Raw genomic sequence first — 18,228 nt, forward strand, 5'->3', positions numbered from 1 at the left:
TCAAAAGGTCGAACAGCCTGCTCCTAGACTGTAGGGATTCAATGATCCTACGACTTGGTACATTTTTCACAGTGACCCTGTATTCCTATACTTGACTATGTGCAACAATAAAATCTAATTCTAATTCTAATAAATCATGACATTGTCCTTTGCGTTCAAGTCTGAATGAATTTGGAATTGGATCACAGGGTGAACTAATAAAGAAATTTTAACGTGTTTGCCCGAGAGTTGTCTCTCTGCAGTTACATTCCAGACATTGATCCAAATCGTATTGAGAGAACTTTCAAGATGCTGTCTGATCTAATGTCAATGGTTGTGTGTGGAAGGGTTTATCAGGCAGGACCTAGACTTTACAGACTCCTTGCTGTCTCTCTCTTCAGTTGAGAATTTTCAAGCTAATAAGGCACTTCTTTTTTACTTATACTTGTGAGCTGTCAGTAGCGCAGAGCTTAATGTTCTATGAATTGGGTTATTCCCACAATCTGAAATATTGAGGATATGGAATATTCCAATTTGCTAATGTCCATGTGGTCAAAAGCACACAATCAGGTATTTTACCCCCTGTTCCATCAAATGGTAGGGGAGAAGGGGTGAAATTTAAAGCATATAGTGTCATGGGGATGGGTTAACATGGGGAGGGGTGACATGGTGGCTCAGTGGTTAGCACTGCTGCCTCACAGCACAAGGGACCTGGGTTTGATTCCAGCCTCAGGTGACTGTGTGTCTGGAGTTTACACATTCTCCCTGTGTCAGTGCGGGTTTCCTCCGGGTGTTCTGTTCTCGTCCCACAGACCAAAGATGTGCAGCTTAGGTGGATTTGGCCATGCTAAATTGTCACGTAGTGTCCAGGGATGTGCAAATTAGGCAGATTAGCTGTGGGAAATGCAAGAGTGGTCCGGGTGGGATGCTCTTCAGAGAGTTGGTGTGGATGCGATGGGCTGAAGGGCCTGTTCCTCTATTGTAGGATTCTATGAACAGCACCATTGGATTTAAGGGAGAAGCAATGAGGGAGAAAGGATGAAAAGGTAAAATTGTCAGGCTAGGATGAAATAAGGATTTGGGAGAAGGCTTGTGTGACTTGTTAGTTTAAATGTCTCTGAGATATACGGGGGTGGGGAAGGCAAGGGCTCAGTGGCTTAATCACTAGACTATCAATCTTCTGGGGACCTGGGTTCAAATCCCGCCATGGCAGATGAATTCATTAAAAAAAATCTGGAATTAGGGTCTAATGATGACAATGAAACCACTGCCAATTGTTGGAAGAACCCATCTGGTTCACTAATGTCCTTTAGGGAAGGAAACTATCATCCCTACCTGGTCTGACCTACATGTGACTCCAGACCCACAGCAACATGGTTGACTCTTAACTGCACTTTGGGCAAATAGAGATGACCAATGAATGCCGGCCTAGCATTGATAAAGAAGAAATAATCTTGCCCAGCTCAAATCCTTGGAGATTCCTCTGCTAAGTTCTGCAATGGCAGGATGGGGCTCCATTATCAGTATCTGCTCTCGGGCCAGTATTGAGGCACAGGGTTACAGCTGGTCAGCTACATCGTGTGGGTCACATTGTCTACATGATACAAGACTCCAAAAGCAAGCTTTGACACGGCCAGTGGCTACCAGCAAGTGGTATCCTCAAAGGTTCCCTGAAAGAAATGTGACCTCCCACCAATTGGGGAATCCCTTGCCCAAGTCTGCCCAACCTGGGGAAGAAGCATGGGCGAAGGTGCCAGTCATTTCATTGCCTCCAACAGGCCCAGGTGGAGGCTGAAGGCAAACTTACAATGAGGAAGGAGCTGTGTGATAATCTGAGCATCCAACCCCACGTCAAATCCCATCTTCCTTCACCTGTGCTGGGTGTGTGAATCCAGCGTTGTCTGTCTTCAGTCACCTCAGCGTTCTCAACTCCGCTATGGAAGCCTCTGAGCAGAGGGAGCTACCTAAGAAGAAGACAGAGTGGACCGAATGGCCTATTTCTGTTGGGCGCTCCCTACAAAACAAGATTCCTGTGAGTAAAAAGAGGTTAATTATAGAAAGTTAGTAGCCTAACACACTCTGTGGATGTTTATCATCTTAGTGGCGCTCTGTTCCCCAGCAGCATAAGATTAGAACTTAAGAAAAAAAGATATTTCTTGCTTGGCGAATCTTTTATTTCTGAAATCTTATAAATATGTAATTTAGCACAGGTCATCACCCAGGGGAGATTTCACATTGACTTCAACAATCACTTGAATGTATTCAGCTGGAAAGGAGAGTGTGGGAGGAGAGAGAATAATTGTATTGCTGTTTGAAACAGTATGTGGCCACGCAAAGTCTCAATCTGTGATGTAAGTTTCTATTACTTGGATTTGAATAATATGGGTTAACTTGCTGACCGGAGGCGCACACAAGAGGAATTTGGTACGATTCCATTAAAGGTACATATGGTGACAGAATTACAATGCACATAAAATTATGCAAATCTGCCAAATTTAAGTCCCACAAATGAACTTAAAGGAACATAGGAGCAGGCATTGGCCAATTAGCACCTGAAGCCTGTTCCACCATATCATGGCTGACCTGTTATCTAACTCCATAGACCTGCCTTTGACCCATTTCCCTTAGTATCCTTGCGTGTCAAAAATTTATCTATCTCAGACTTAAAATTAACAACTGATTCAGCATCAACTGACATTTGTGGAAGAGAGTTCCAAACTTCTACCACCCTTTGCGTGTAGAAATGATTCCTAACATCCCTCCTGAACAGTCTGGCCCTAATTCTCAGACTATGCCCCTTCGTTCTAGAATCCCAACCAGTGGAAATACTTTATCTTTATTTACCCTGTGTTTTCCTGTTCATATCTTGAAGACTTCAATCAGATCATCCCTTAAACTTCTACATTCTAGAGAAAACAGGCCTAATTTGCCTAATCTCTCCTCATAACTAAACCCCTGAAGTCCAGATTTCATGCTTGTAAGTTGTCCTCCCTCAAGGTCAATCTATCCTTCTTAAGGTGTGGTGCCCAGATCTGCTCACAATGCTCCAAGTGGGATTTAGTACAACTTCAGCATGAGTTTGTGTCTCCTAGTTATAAAGGCCAGCATTCCATTAGCTTTCTTGACTATTTTCTGCACCTGCTTGTGACATATTAAATATCAGTGTACCCCCAAATCTCTTTGGATGTCTGCTGGATTTGATGTCATACCATCTATCAGCTTTTCATTGGGATGTATAAAACTCTGACAGGGCCAGGCAGGCAGGATACAGAGACAATGCTTCCCCTAGCTGGGAGGCTCAGAGCAAAAGGGTCAGGATATGGAGTAGGTTATCGCCAACTGAGATGAGGGAAATATCTTCACTTGGAGGGTGTGGAAGCTGTGGAGGCCCAGTCACCAAATTTACTCAAGAAAGAAATAGGTTGATTTCTGAAGGTTAAAATGTGTAATGGGGATGGGGAGACAGCAGGAGTATGTCGAGATAGAGAATGGGCCATGGTCATGTTGAATGGCAGGTTTGGCTCAATGGGTTGAATGGCATAGTCCTGAGTCTTTTCTCTATGCTTCTAACTCCACTTCTAACTCCACAAAAGGCTTACGCAGAAAAGTAGTGAATGACTCGCTTCCTAAACCTCACCGTGAGGTAGGACATTAGTTCTTTTCTATGGAAAGACCACAGGTAGAGTGATCCTGCCAGCCTTCCGTTTAAGCTTCAGCTTCTCAGAGAACAAGCGTGATGGAGCTTTTGTCTCACAGAGAGAATATTCTGTCATACACTAGAAATCAGTGAACTGAACCACAAAGATTTGAAATGGTAAATCATAGAATCCTTAAAGTATGGAAGCAGACCATTCGGCCCATCAAGTCCACACTGACCTGCCAAAGAGCATCACACCCAAACCCACCCCAATCCCTGTAATCCTGCATTTCCCATGGCTAATCCACCTAGCCTGCACATCCCTGGACACTATGGACAATTTTGTCTGGCCAATCCACCTAACATATGTTCTGAGGAAGGGTCATCGGACCCGAAACGTTAACTCTGTGTTTTCCTTCACAGATGCTGCCAGACCTGCTGAGCTTTTCCAGCAACTTTGTTTTTATTCCACCTAACATATGCATTTTTGGACTGTGGAGGGAAACCCACGCAGACACGGGGAGAATGTGCAAACTCCACACAGACAGTCCCCTAAGAGTGGAATCCGAACCTGGGTCCCTGGCGCTGTGAGGCCGTAATGCTAACCATTGAGCTCCTGTGCCACCCGATATTGAGAGGTTTCACTGGGGGCATATGGGCAACAGGAGCCTCTGGTGGTGGACCAGGACAGCAATGAAAAGAGATACCATTGTATAGGAATGGGCAATGCAGATCCTGGAGCTGAGCTGAGCTGGTGAAAGTTCTGACGCCACTTATTCCTCAACATTGAGTAACCCTTCAGACCAGAGAGTGAAGGGAAGATACAGTGCAGCTCAGAGCAGTGCCGAGAAAGTACGGGACCCTTCCTGATCTGAAACGTCAACTTTCCTGCTCCTCTGATGCTGCCTGGCCTGCTGTGTGCCTCCAGATCCACACAGTATTTTCAATAAACAGACAAAGCCCACTTTTGATGGGAAGGGGGTGGTTTAAGAGAAAATCTCTGCTGTGATGTCATTCTCTGGCAGCAATTGCAGAATAATCCTGAGCAGGCTGATAACTACAGTAACCAACTATTTTATAAATCAGTCAACCTCATAACATCACTCAGTTATGCTTCCTGGAAGTAACATTCAGAGGTGACCTCTTCTCTGCAAACCAAAAAGGAGCTTGCTGTTTGAAAATATAGAAGGCGCTGTATATTTTCCCATTGCTTTCTCTATAGCAACACCCTGGTGAGAATCTGTTTGCCAACTTATCAGCATCCTTTCCTACTGTAGTATAAATTATTGTCACTGTTGGAAATTTTGTCTTTATCCTGACGAAGTAGGTGGAAAAGCTGTGACAACATGTCTCCATTATCAGCAAGAACGGGCGACTTTTAAACTCTTTATCCTAGGTTCTCAACTAAATAGTCTTTACAAAAGACTTCTCAACAATTCTAGGAACTGTGGTTCAAACTCCACATCTTCTAAAGTTTAGAGACATTAATTCTAGAGATGTGGAATGAGCAGCAAATTAGGGAAGTTCATGCTCAAATTCCATTAGTCAGGGAGCTACATTAGCTCCTCTGCAAGACAATCTCTTTTTTAATATTATTTTTCAATGGACGGTAGAAGGGTGAGAGAGCTGGTTATGATTTAAATATTCCATAAGATAAGTGTTGTTTGAAACTTGATTCCATTGTGAAAATTTACTCTTACCCCACAGCCTTGACAAGCCATGTATCAATACACGAGTATTAACATGCTCACTGTACAAAATTCTGTCACTCCGTCCTAGCTGTTAGAGTCTGGAACCATCTCAACAATGTGGCGTCTTCCTGTGATCAGGATCTGCAATGGCAATCACAGCTTGCAGAACGGTCAAACGTAAAGGGTTAAAAATAGGAATACCAGCTGGTTGGCACCATGGGTTGATGATTAACAATCTGTATCGAGAGGTGGAACCGGGGGAGAAAGGAGTGACATATGCCCTCTATTCCTGATAAGAAATCATGATGAAAGGTACAGAATGTTCCAACAAGGAAAGTGGGAAAATGTGTGAGAATTTCTGGCCAATATGACCGAAGAGCAGAAGTAGGCCGTTCAGCACCTTCGAGACTGTACTGCCGTTCTATAATATCGTGGCTGATCGGTTTGTCTTGAATTCCTCAATCCCATCTATCTCCAATAACTTCCAATTTCTTTTGCCCTATAAGAATCTAACTCTGCCTTGAAAAGATTTTCCAGAAAGCCGAATTGGAGGCAAAGGCGCACGACGTTGAGGAAGCAAAAATTCTCCTCAACTGTCCGAAAAAGGCAACCTTTAATTTTCAAAACAGAGCCTCCCTCATTCAGTTTCTCTGAGATACTAAGAAAAGATTGTTCCCTTCTTGACCTGGTGAGAATGCTTGGCTTTTTCTAAAAAAAAAAGTTCAGTCAGCCCCTTGTACCTGCTCCACCACCCAATAAGATCATGGACAACCATGCTGTGGCTCCAGACCACTTCCCTGCCGGTTCCCATAATCCTTCGCTGCCTTATTAGTCACTCTGTATTAAAAAGATTCAATAATCCCACCTCCTTTTAAACTCTTAAAGAAGGAACGTGTATTTACACGTGGCATTTCGATGCCCCTAATACTTTGCACCAACTAATTTGTGCACAGAAAGATCTCAAAATATTCTTTATCAGGTAGGAGCCTGGATTTTTCAGTCAGTGGTAGATGAACATTATTTACTCCTCAATGTGCCTTCCCTTTACTGAAGATAATTCCACCAGCTTACGACACTGAAAACTTCACAACCCTGCCTTAGTTGGGGAGTCCTTTAGAATCATAGAATCCCTACAGTGTGGAAGCAAGCCACTTGGCCCATTGAGTCCATGTTAACCTGCTGGAGAGCATCCCACTCAGACCCAACCCCAAACCTTTAACCCTGCATTTCCCATGGGTAACCCCCCCCTGGTCTGCACATCACTGGACACCATGGGACAATTTAGCATGGCCAATCAACCCTAACCTGCACATTTTTGGACTGTGGGAGGAAACCCTCGCAGACACAAGGAGAACATGCAAATGCCACACAGACACTCACCTGAAGCAGGAATTGAACCTGGCTTCCTGGCATTGTGAGGCAGCAGTACTAACCACTGAGCCATCACGCTCCCTTACATCCTCAAACTATGCCACCCATTTCTACTGTCTCCCACAAGGGGAACCATCCTTTCAGCACCTACCCTGTCAAATTCCTCATGATCCTATATCTTTTAATAAGACCACCTCTCATTCTTCTAATGGATATAGGTTGAACCTGTCCAATCTTTACTGATAAGCCCCCATCGGAGATACCAGGTTGAGTGAACCTTCTCTGAACAGCATCCAACAGCATTCTACCTTCCCATAAATAAGGGATACACAGTACTCTAGATGTGATCTCACATATCCTCTACACATTACAAAAAAACTGTCTACTTCTCTATTCCATTCTGCTTGAGACAAAACACCAGCCTTCCATTTGCTTTCCTAATCACCTACTGTACGTGCATTCTAAATGATGGATCAATATGTTGTGTAGATTTACAGGGTCTTATTGGGAGTTTGTGGGGGTGGGGGGCGTTCACAGACAGTTGGGCGAGTACCACAGAATACTGCCATATGACATTCCTCTGGTACACAGTGGGAATGCCCACGTGTGTGTGCCCTGTTCCTGATGGGATGCCAAGCGGTGTACCTGAGCATGATGCTGTGAGGCTGTTCCTACACTCAAATCCAAAACTCTGTGTCAACGAACACAACAATCACCACCAAGCTGTAACAAAACCAGAAATTGCTGGAGAAACTCAGCAGGCCTGGCAGCCTCTGTGGAGAGAAAGCAGGGTAAACATTTCGAGTTCAGTTAACCCCACTACAGACTAACAGTAGCTCAGAAAAGGTGGTATATATGTACGTGACGGGGGTAAATGAGTCGGCAGAGACAGAGCCCAGAAGGAGAGAACCACAGTTAGACAGGCAAAGGGACGGATAATGGTAAGCCAGAGAGAAAGAAAAGCTGATAATAAGGACCGTAAGTGAGTGCTAAAATCAGCCCATATGATAACAGGGCCTGGAGTATCAGGGTTGTGGTAAGGACATGGAAGAAGGTGGTCAGGCCCTAAAATTATTGAACTTGACATTGAGTACAGAAAGCTGTAGAGTTCCCAAGTGGAAAATGAGGTGTTGTTCTTTCAGATTGTGCTGAGCTTAGCTGGAGCACTGCAGCAAGCCTGAGACAGATATTTTGCCCAGGGAACACCGTGGTGCATAGAAGTGGCAGGCAACTGGCACTTTTGTGGGCAGGTGTTCTGCAAGGCACAGTCTGCATTTCCTCTCCCTGATGTAGAGAAAACCATATCATGAGTAGTCAAACTTCTGTGGGTTAAAACAGCAGCAACCACAAATAAATTGCTCATGAAACAGTTGTTTGCACCAAGTGAGACTAAACAGTAGGCCAAAGAATAAGATAGGAATGCAGCACCTAAGTCAGCATGAGAATAACCTAGGGTGACGACGCAAGATTCAAAACAAAATGAAAATTAGCCCACACGAGAGAAAAAAATAAACCTCATGTAAAGGCAGCTTGTGGAAGAACTGGAGGTAAAGGGTGTAGGAAGACTGGAAGGTAAGGAACACAGACCACAGAAAGCCAGTGAGGGCTGTAAAACCAGTAGCTAAAGGCTGCCAAGCCCATGTTGGAGGTTACTTGGAGGGGGGGGGGTGGAATTATTCTGTGTAGTCCATACACCAACACAGACAGAGCCCTGTTTACTCCACAGGGAATGGTGCTTCTTAAACATGGCACTGATGTGAAAACTCTCCCTCTGGTCTTCAAAGCTTTAGTCCTTCCAATCACTTGAATCTACTTCAGCCTCATTGGGATATCTCTACTCTTCCAAAGATGGCACTTTGAGAAGCTCTGACTGGCATCACTCCATCTTTGGCAAATGGTACACAGACACTCAGTTCCATCCCAAAACCTGCCTGACTTTTTACCAAGCTTTATTTCATTAAAACATTCCTTTAAAAAAAACCTCACCACTTTAGCCAAGTTTTTGTACATCTGCCCTAATACTTCCTTACGTGACTCGGTGTCAAGTTTTGTTTTTGTAGGCGAGGCGGTGGTGTGGATATAATGCAGGTTAATGTTCATGGTGCATGGATTCGAATCTCACCAGGGCAACTGGTGGAATCTCAATTCAATTAGTAAATCTGGAAAATAAAATGCGACTCTGTGATGTTGAGAATAACACAATCATCGAATGTTGTAAAAACCTATCTGGTTCACTAATGTACTTCAGGGAAGGAAATCTGCCATCCTGGTCTGGCCTATGTGTGGCTCCAGACCCACTGCAATGTGGCTGACTCTTAACTTCCCTCTGAAAAGGCCAAGTAGGCTTCAAGGGCAATTAAGGATGGGCAACAAATGCCAACACTACCAGGGACACACATCTAATGAAAGAATAAAGAGAATGTGTATTGGGATATTACATTATATGTTAAAGGCTCTATATAAGTAGATTTTGTTCTCACACCTTCACTGTGGGCATTGGTGCCTGGATCATTTATTGCCAATCCCCAACTGACCAGGAGCAGTTCGGCGTGAGCTGCCTTCCTGAACCATTGGAGACCATGGGACAGCCCCAGTGCTGTTACGGAGGGAGGGAGTTCCAGGATTTTGATTCAGCGACAGTGAAGGAATGGCAATACATTTCCAAGTCAGGATGGTGAGTGTTTAGAGGGAAACTTGGTGTTCCCATCTATCTGCTGCCCTTGTTCTTTTAGACGGTAGAGATCACAGGAGAAAAATGGGCTGCTGATTAGATCCTGGTGCATATACTCTCTGTATGTGGTGAGTCCAGTTCAGTTTCAGGTCAATGGTAACCTCCAGGAAGTTGATTCTAGGGGATTCAGTGACGGTAATTCTATTAAATGTCAAATACAGATGGTTAGATTTCTGTTTTATGGTGTTAGTCGTTACCTGGCACTTGAGTGGTGTAATGTTACTTGCTATTTATCAGCTCAAGACTGGATATTGCCCAGGTCTTGCTGCATATGGACATGGACTGCTTCAGTATCTGAGGAGTCATGAATGGTGCTGAACATTCATCGGCGAACCTCCCCACTTCCGACCTTATGATGGTGAGAAGGTCATTGATGAAGCAGCTGAAGATGGTTGGGCAAAGGACACTACCCTGAGGAACTCCTGCAGAGATGCCGTGGAACTGAGATGATTGGCCCACAACAACAACTACTTCTCTGCTGCACATTTTCCAGTACAACAGCCTGGCACACTGTCAGAGTAGAAAGGCCCCTCTATCTTCTACCCTGGACTGAGGCACACTCCAAGCTTGGGTTAAATGCTCCAATGGGATGGGCTGTGGGCACTAGAATGACGTCCAACGGAGTTTCCAGTGGTAAGGAGTCTGTAGGCAACTAAGGGGGTGATAGCAGAGTCTGGGAACAGTCCTCGCAGCTCTTTTACATTATAACGATGGGCTAACAATTGGAGTAGGTCCAGATCCATTGTTTTAACTTTGAGGTGCATTTAAAAGGCATCTGGATGAGTATATGAAGAGGAAGGGTTTAGAGGAACAAGCTCCAATGTTGGCAAGTGGGACTAGATTTATTTAGGATATATGGTCAGCATGGATGTGTTGGACCGAAGGGTCTGTTTCCGTGCTGTACAACCTTATGACTGTATGACTCACAACCCTCTGAGAGAAGAAATTCCTCCTCAGCTCAATCTTAAACTGTCACCTTTCAAAAGTGAAAGAGTGAAAACCTATGTGGAGTTAGAGCACTTTAAAGGTAGGAACACCAGTTAAAAAAAAATTGCTAAAGTGTGTCTGGGCTTTAACAGCGTCAAAGTCCTGCATTTGCTGCAATAAGGCTGCATTTCTACCAGGAGTTAATGGGGTGGAGTATTGAAGGTGGCACCCTGTTCTGTGCCATGGATACTGAAGTCTAGAGACATGTGAGAATGCTACAGGGGGTCAGTCACGAGACAAAGAAAAGTGGGACATTTCAGTGTAAGCAACAGGCTAAAGGCCAAGGTTTAATTGAAAGTTTGATTTCCTGGATGCCTCTTGTATTCTTCCAAAGAAACGTTGGCAAGAAACTCTTTTGAGTGTAAGTGGGGTTTCTGCCAAGCTCCTAGAGCAGTGAGAAAGGGGGAGTCTCCAAGAATTTATAAGTGGATTTTATTGTGACGTGTCCTCAGGCACAGAAGTACATGAGTACAGTGAAAAGCGTACAATGTCGCCATTCCCAGTGCCATCTTAGGTACAAGGTACCTAGGTACAAAATCTTAGGTACAAAGTAGAAAAGTAAAGAAACAAAGTTAAAAGTTAAATATCACAGTCATTCTTAGCATAAAGTAGAAAATAAAGAAATAAAGAAAATGTACAAAAGGTTTATCACTGGAAGACTTGGGGAGAAAAAAAACTGAGACCATTATCCACACTGCAGGTTATTATGGAATTACTCTACCACAAGTAAATATTGAGGCAAGGGCTCTGAAATCTTTGCAAATGGAGTTGGATAAACTATTTGATAAATAAATTGTACAAAAGTGGTTTGAAGAATTAGGAGTTGATATCTTCAGCTGAACAACAGAAGGGTGATGAGCCAAATGGTTAATTTGTATGCTACAGTTTCTACAATTCTCTATTTCATTTGCAAAATTAAGTTTATTTCTTCCTGTTTTGAATTATAATGGAAGCATTGAAAGTAAAGAACAACCGAATAGCACAGGAAGAAAAGAATGGCTAGCACAGGAATGATGGGCCAACTGGTTTTCTTCACTGCAGTATGATTACCAAAGTTTAAAATGGAATCATGCAATCTTGAAGAATGATCTGGGACAAACCAGAATTAGGTACCCATGACGTACATCAAAATGTTTCTGAAAATACTACTGCTAATGTGTAGGTAATAATGATTCTAGAGATAATTCCCCTAAATTGTACTCCTGCACTGTTTCAAATCCTATGTCTATCTTGCGTTAACATTTCTGTTCCATGTGGAATCTATTCCCACTGGCCTTTGGACTCCCTTCAAACACAATGAGAGTTGATTCAGTACATTACAACCCAACTCAGTCACACTAGTCTAGTTAGACATGGGGAATTATTGGAAGCTTGGCTCAGCGTCCCTTTGCAACCAGTCAACCTGGTGACAGATATAGCAATAAGGCTCAGTGCTAGAACATCAGCTGGCAGTGGAACTGACTTGGGAGCAGGCCAAACCAACCCCACTCCATTCATTTCAATGACAGAAACCCATGTGAGACTGGCACTCAAATTCCTAATATGAAGGTCTGGGGTTAGGGAGATGACAACAGAAACAGGTGTTCTCTTCTGAATCCTACAAAAATAACCTGGATAGCCGCAGTTATGTCCTCCTTGAAAGTTTGTGTGTGTGTCTGTGTGTGTGCGTGTGTGTGTGTCTGTGTGTGTGCGTGTGTGTGTGTGTGTGTGTGCGTGTGTGTGTGCATGTGTGTGTGTATGTGTGTGAGAGTGAGTGTGTGTGCGTGCGTGTGTGTGCGTGTGTGTGAGAGTGTGTGTGTGCGTGCGTGTGTGTGTGTGTGAGAGTGTGTGTGTGTGCGTGCGTGCGTGTGTGTGTGTGTGTGTGAGAGTGTGTGTGTGTGTATGTGTGTGTGTGTGAGAGTGAGTGTGTGTGTGAGTGTGTGTGCATGTGTGTGAGAGTGTGTGTGTGTGAGAGAGAGAGTGTGTGTGTGAGTGTGTGTGTGTGTATGTGTGTGTGTGAGAGTGAGTGTGTGTGCATGTGTGTGAGTGTGTGTGTGAGTGAGTGTGTGTGTGTGTGTGACAGTGTGTGTGTGTGAATGTGCGTGTGTGAGACCGTGTGTGTGTGTGAGCGTGTGTGTGTTTGAGTATGTTCGTACTGTGCACGTACACATATGTTTCTGGATCTGAGAGTGTACGTACATGTTGGGATGTCAGCCTGTAGATTCAGAAGTTATAGGTCTGTATGAGAGGCCCTGGGGAGGTGATGGTCTAGTGGCATTATTGCTAGACTATTAGTCCAGAGACCCAGGTAATGCTCTGGGGACCTGGGTTCGAATCCTGCCAAGGCATATTGTGGAATCTGGATTCAATAAAAAATCTTCACCTGATGAAGGAGCAGTGCTCTGAAAGCTTGAGATTTCAAACAAAACCTGTTGGACTATTTCCTGGTGTTGTGTGACTTCTGACCTCATTCACCCCAGTCCAACACCAGCACCTCCACATAATAAAATATCTGACAGTATGTGTCTAATGAATCCATTGTCGATTGTCAGAAAATCATATTTGCCACCTGAAGGCTGGAGGAACAGCACCTCATATTTCACTTGGGAACCCTGCAGCCCAATGGTCTCAATGTGGACTTCACAAGCTTCAAAATTCTCCTCATCCCAAGACCAGCCTATCTTGTCCCTGCCTCCTTGACCTGTTTGTCTTCTCTCTACCTATCTGCCCCACTATCCACCTTCCATTATCGCCTTCCTATCTCTCTATTTATTTCAGAGCCCCCTTCTCCTCCCCCATTTCTGAAGAAGGGTCCAGACCCGAAACGTCAGCTTTCCTGCTTCTCTGATGCTGCCTGGCCTGCTGTGTTCATCCAGCTCTACACCTTGTTATCTATTTGGTTCACTAATGTCCTTTAGGGAAGGAAACTGCTATCCTTACCTGGTTTGGCCTACATGTGACCCCAGACCCACAGCAATATGGTTGACTCTTAACTGCCCTCTGGGCAATTAGGGATGGGCAATAGCAGAGACACCCTCATCCTGTGAATGGATATATAAGATGATAGTGTGCTTGTCCCCGGCCCCCAGGAAAAGACAAGTTAAAAACTAATGGACAAAGCAAAATCAAACGGGATGGGTGGGTCTCCCAAGACTGGGAAAACAATGACTGGAAAGTCTCAACCTCAGAACAATGTTAAATGGCACCGATGCACAGAGGAAGAGGTCAAGTATGGTGGCAGAGTAGGATTGGAAGAGTGTCCTACACATGCTATAAACATGGCACACATAGACGGGACTGATGGAGTTTTCCATTGTGATATAGTTTGTCAGAAAATGAGCAGAGTTCAAAGGGAAGTTGCTCAGGCTGTTGGCTTAAGATGGTTAGCCTTGATGGAACACCCTCATTGCTTAAGTCCTCAATTATGACTGGTCTCTGAGAGTCTACTGCCATAATGATGCTTCTCCTACGGATGATCCAATAGATGACCCAGAGATATGGGCTTAGAGCATAAACGCTGACCAGCATGCTCACAGAACTACATCAGAAAGTGCTGGAGAAACTCAGCAGTAGAGAACAAAACAGAGTTAGTGTCTCAAATCCACCAGGACTCTTCTTCTGAGTCCGCAACTCAAATCTCTGCTGTCTCTTACCACGGATGCTTCCAGACCTGCTGAGCTACTCGAGCACTTTCTGTTTTTACTTTAGATTTCCAGCATCTGCAGACCTTTGTTTTAAATTCTTGGAGGTCCCTGCTCTCCTCTGAAAATCGTACCAAGGGTGTCTTGAATAATCACTAGAGAGACAGGATGGGGTCTTGGTCTGACACTTTATCCAACAACTGGCACCTCTGACAGTGAAGCACTCCTTCCGTAATGCTCTGCAGTATCAGCTCAAAGATGCACTCAAGCCTTTGTAGTTGGGCTTGAATCTTTGGGTTAGGAATCGAAGAATCATTCAGTTCAGAAGAGGCCTTTGGGCCCATCAAGTCTGTACTACCAAAGCCACACTAAACCTACACTCGTCCCACATTCCAGCACTAGACCCATAGCCCTGAATGTTACGACGTTTCAAATGCTCATCCAGGTACTTCTTAAAATGGGTGAGGCTTCAACTACGTTCCCAGGCAATGCATTCCAGATCTCTACCACCCTCTGGGTGAAAAAGCTTTTCCCCAAATCCCCTCTAAACCTCCTGCTTTTCACTTTAAAATGATGCCCCCCCTTGTTATTGACCCTTCAAATGAAGTGGAACAGCTGCTTCCTTTCCACCCTGTCCATGCCCCTCATAAACTTATACGCCTCTATCAAGTGCCTCTCAACCTTTGCTGCTCTAAAGAAAGCAACCCAAGCTTATCCAATAGTGGCTCAATGGTTAGTATTGCTGTCCCACAGTACCATGGGCCCAGGTTCGATCCCACCCTCGGGCGACTGTCTGTATGGAGTTTGCACATTCTCCCTGTGTCTGCATGGGTTTCCTCCGGGTGCTCCAGTTTCCTCCCACAGCCCAAAGATGTACAGGTTAGGTTGGACTGGCCATGCTAAATTACCCATATTGTCCAGGGATGTGGTGGGTTGCCATGGGAAATGCAGGATTACAGGGATAGGTTGGGGGGTGGTTGGGATGCTCCTCAGAGGGCTAGTATAGACTCAGTGGATCAAATGGGGGGCCTCCTTCCACACTGTAGGGATTCTGTATGATTATCCAGCCTCTCTTCATCACTGAAATGTTCCATCCGGGCAATATCCTGGTGAATCTCTTCTGCATGTCTCCAATGCAGGAAGGGATGGAGTGCCACAACTGAGCTATAAACATGGACAACAGTGGGAGAGTAAGCATCATAGTCACCATCAACACTCATCAGTGGACCAGCCAGTGGTGAAGGGCCCTGCTCCAGTGTGACCCCCACCCCCAGAGGCTGACCCCTCAGTTTCACATTTAGAAAACCATGAATCACAAACACAGTGGGTTACTATACAACACACATTTTCCAATGGACAGAGATAACAAGGCGTAGAGCTGGATGAACACAGCAGGCCAAGCAGCATCAGAGGAGCAGGAAGGCTGACGTTTCGGGTCTGGACCCTTCCTCAGATGGACATTCTGGTTTTGTTGAGCTCTGGTTCATTCCCTGTTTGCACAACAAGGTGGTTTCTAACCATGTCACCTGTTAGTTAGTGGCTACTGCATTTCACATGAGGGAGAATCTGGGCTGAGTGGTAGCTACCCAAAATACAGATGGTTAAACCCTGGACATGAGTTTACACTCATAGACCCTCACCAAGGGGTGTTTCTCACAGGCTAAGACAGATTTGCAATGTCCAGGCTGCTACAATTGTCGTCGATATAATCATGTTTCTTGGTCTTGACTGCATGATCAACTCAGCTCAGACATTGCACATTGCTAAGAAAACATCATAAAATCTATCTCCAGCTCACATTACAAATGAAAGAGCTGCCAGTGAGTTTAAAACTGTAATTCCATCTCTTACAGTCTTCATAAAAGGCTCAGGTTTCACTCGCACAGTTAATGGTTTTGTCAGAAGGTTTAAATAGGCATATAAATCACTGCCATCTGCTGCTGCTGGACTGTATTCTACCCCAGGCCTTGTCTCCAGGGCAACATCTCACAATCTTGATCGGGTGGTGCTGTTAGTTTTCAGAATAAATATCAATGGTTCGTGTCCCGGCTGACACGCAAGCCTCTCCCAGGACAACACCGCCATGAATATTCCATATACGCATCTCAAGAGCTTCCATTTGAAGACTTTGAGAAGAGAACCTGAGAGATTTATTACAGCCTGTTTGATAGCGTCAGTTTTACAACAATACGAGGAAAACTGGCTATAGCCACAATGACGAGGCCATTTATCCAACTGCCCAGCATTGTATTTACTCGATGACGGTACCAAGACCATTTCTAGTTTTTGGACATCTTCCAAAGCTTGCTAACGGGTGTTTTGTGATGAAAGCACTTTTCACACATTAGTTTCATGTTAAAAAGAACTGTATTTTGCAGCTTATTTCTCGCCCTCGGGACAGCCCAAAGCACCTTTCAGCCAATGGAGTACCTTTGTTTTGTCCAGTGTTGCAATGCAGTAATGCACAGCAGCCCGGCTATGCACAGCAGGATCCCACAAGCAATGTGCTTCCTCTGCCTCTCCCATGTAAACAGGTGCCATAATACACACCGTGTAGACAGTATAGTAACTGCAAACCACAGTCTGACATGGCTGGTAAGGCACCAATCGAGTATTTGGGAATATCTAAACAGGACTGACTTTAGGGTTCCATCAGGAGGTGAGGCAACTGTATTAAGCACATTGCACAGTGGCATCTACACGTACTGAGATACAGTCAGCTCCTACACTTGTGTTGATCAGAAGCTTTCATAGCTCGGGGTGGGGGAGGGAAGTTTGTGGGAAGGGAGGTGGCCATTACACAGGGATGATCTGCCAGGCATCGAGCTACTACTGAGCAACGGGTGGGTCTGAAGCTGACCGTCACCATGGTTGGTTGAGGAAAAGAAAGGACGGGTTGCCAAGGAGGGTGTGAAGAAAGCAGTGATGAGGGTGTCAGCGAGGAGTGGCAAGGAAAGGAGAAGGTCCAGGATAGAAGTTACTCCATCTACAAAGTGATGAATCAGGTTCACCCGATACCGGCATCTCCCCCAAGGGCATGCACATCATGAACTCATTGGTCATTGATTTATTTGAGTGGATTGTAGGGGAGGGTCTTCCCACCTGGGCCCATTACAACGAGTGCAGCACCGTCAGCTCGCAGGAGATCCAGCCCTCCGTGTGCGTGCTGCTGTCTGAGGAGCTGGCCAAGCGTGTCCTATGACCAGGTACACCAACTCTAAGAGAAACACCACATTGTACTGAAAAAAATACCCACACGGACAGAGCCAAGGAGCAGCTGTGTACAGCACACCAGCAGTGATGACATGAATCCACTCAGTGATAAAAGCGGTAACCACTTAGCAAACAGAACCACTATAATTTGCGTGTTTTCTGCTTCATTAACTATACCATATGTTTGTTTCAGCAACACGTCATGAATCACCACAAATATGAAGATATCTGGCGCCCTCTCTGGTGGGAGATATTGTGACACAGAGGTTGGGGCATTTCCTGTGATACTGTTTTGTCCTTCAGTCCTTTGCTTGAGGGTGGGTCTGACCCACAATCTCCCCCACAGGAAGGGACAAGGAGGCAGGTCCTGAATCTACCCCATCTTCAATGGGCATCGATCACTTTGACTGTCAACGTAAGCTAGTCATGGTTGTTGCCATGGTGACACACCCTTTTCTCTGCATATTGTCATCTGGAGCCATGGCCAATCTTGGCAGGGGCTCCAATTCCTTACCATGACGCGGTTGACCAGGAATCGCTCTCGCTCTCACCGGCTGCTATTGGTCTGGATGTTACGAATGAACTTTGGGTTAGATATTGCAAATAAACCTTGCTTAGCCATCAAGGGCTGGAGTAGGACATGAACCTGGAGCTTCTGACTCAGAGACGGGGACGCTATCCACTGCACAAGACCTGTGCACTCTTGAGGTAACAGCACAGCACTGCCCAATGAGCAGAGAATACCCTGCCTGCCCAGAGGACATAGATACCCTTTCTGCCCTCAGAGTACCAATAGCCACCCTGCCCAGTCGATAGCCTTGACAGAGTATTTTAGCAGCTGGTGTGACAATGCTGTGGCTTTAAGAAGTGTATTTTGTCCTTTTTTTTATGAAGAGAGGTTGAGACAGAGGTACAGAGTAGTCTGTTCCAGACCAATAAAGTAAACAGCTTGTGAGGCCTTGGGGTTTTTTCAAAAGTTGGAACAATAGAAGCAGCCTG

The sequence above is a fragment of the Rhincodon typus genome, chromosome 31 (genome assembly GCF_021869965.1).
Source record: "Rhincodon typus isolate 14 chromosome 31, sRhiTyp1.1, whole genome shotgun sequence".
Taxonomy (NCBI): domain Eukaryota; kingdom Metazoa; phylum Chordata; class Chondrichthyes; order Orectolobiformes; family Rhincodontidae; genus Rhincodon; species Rhincodon typus.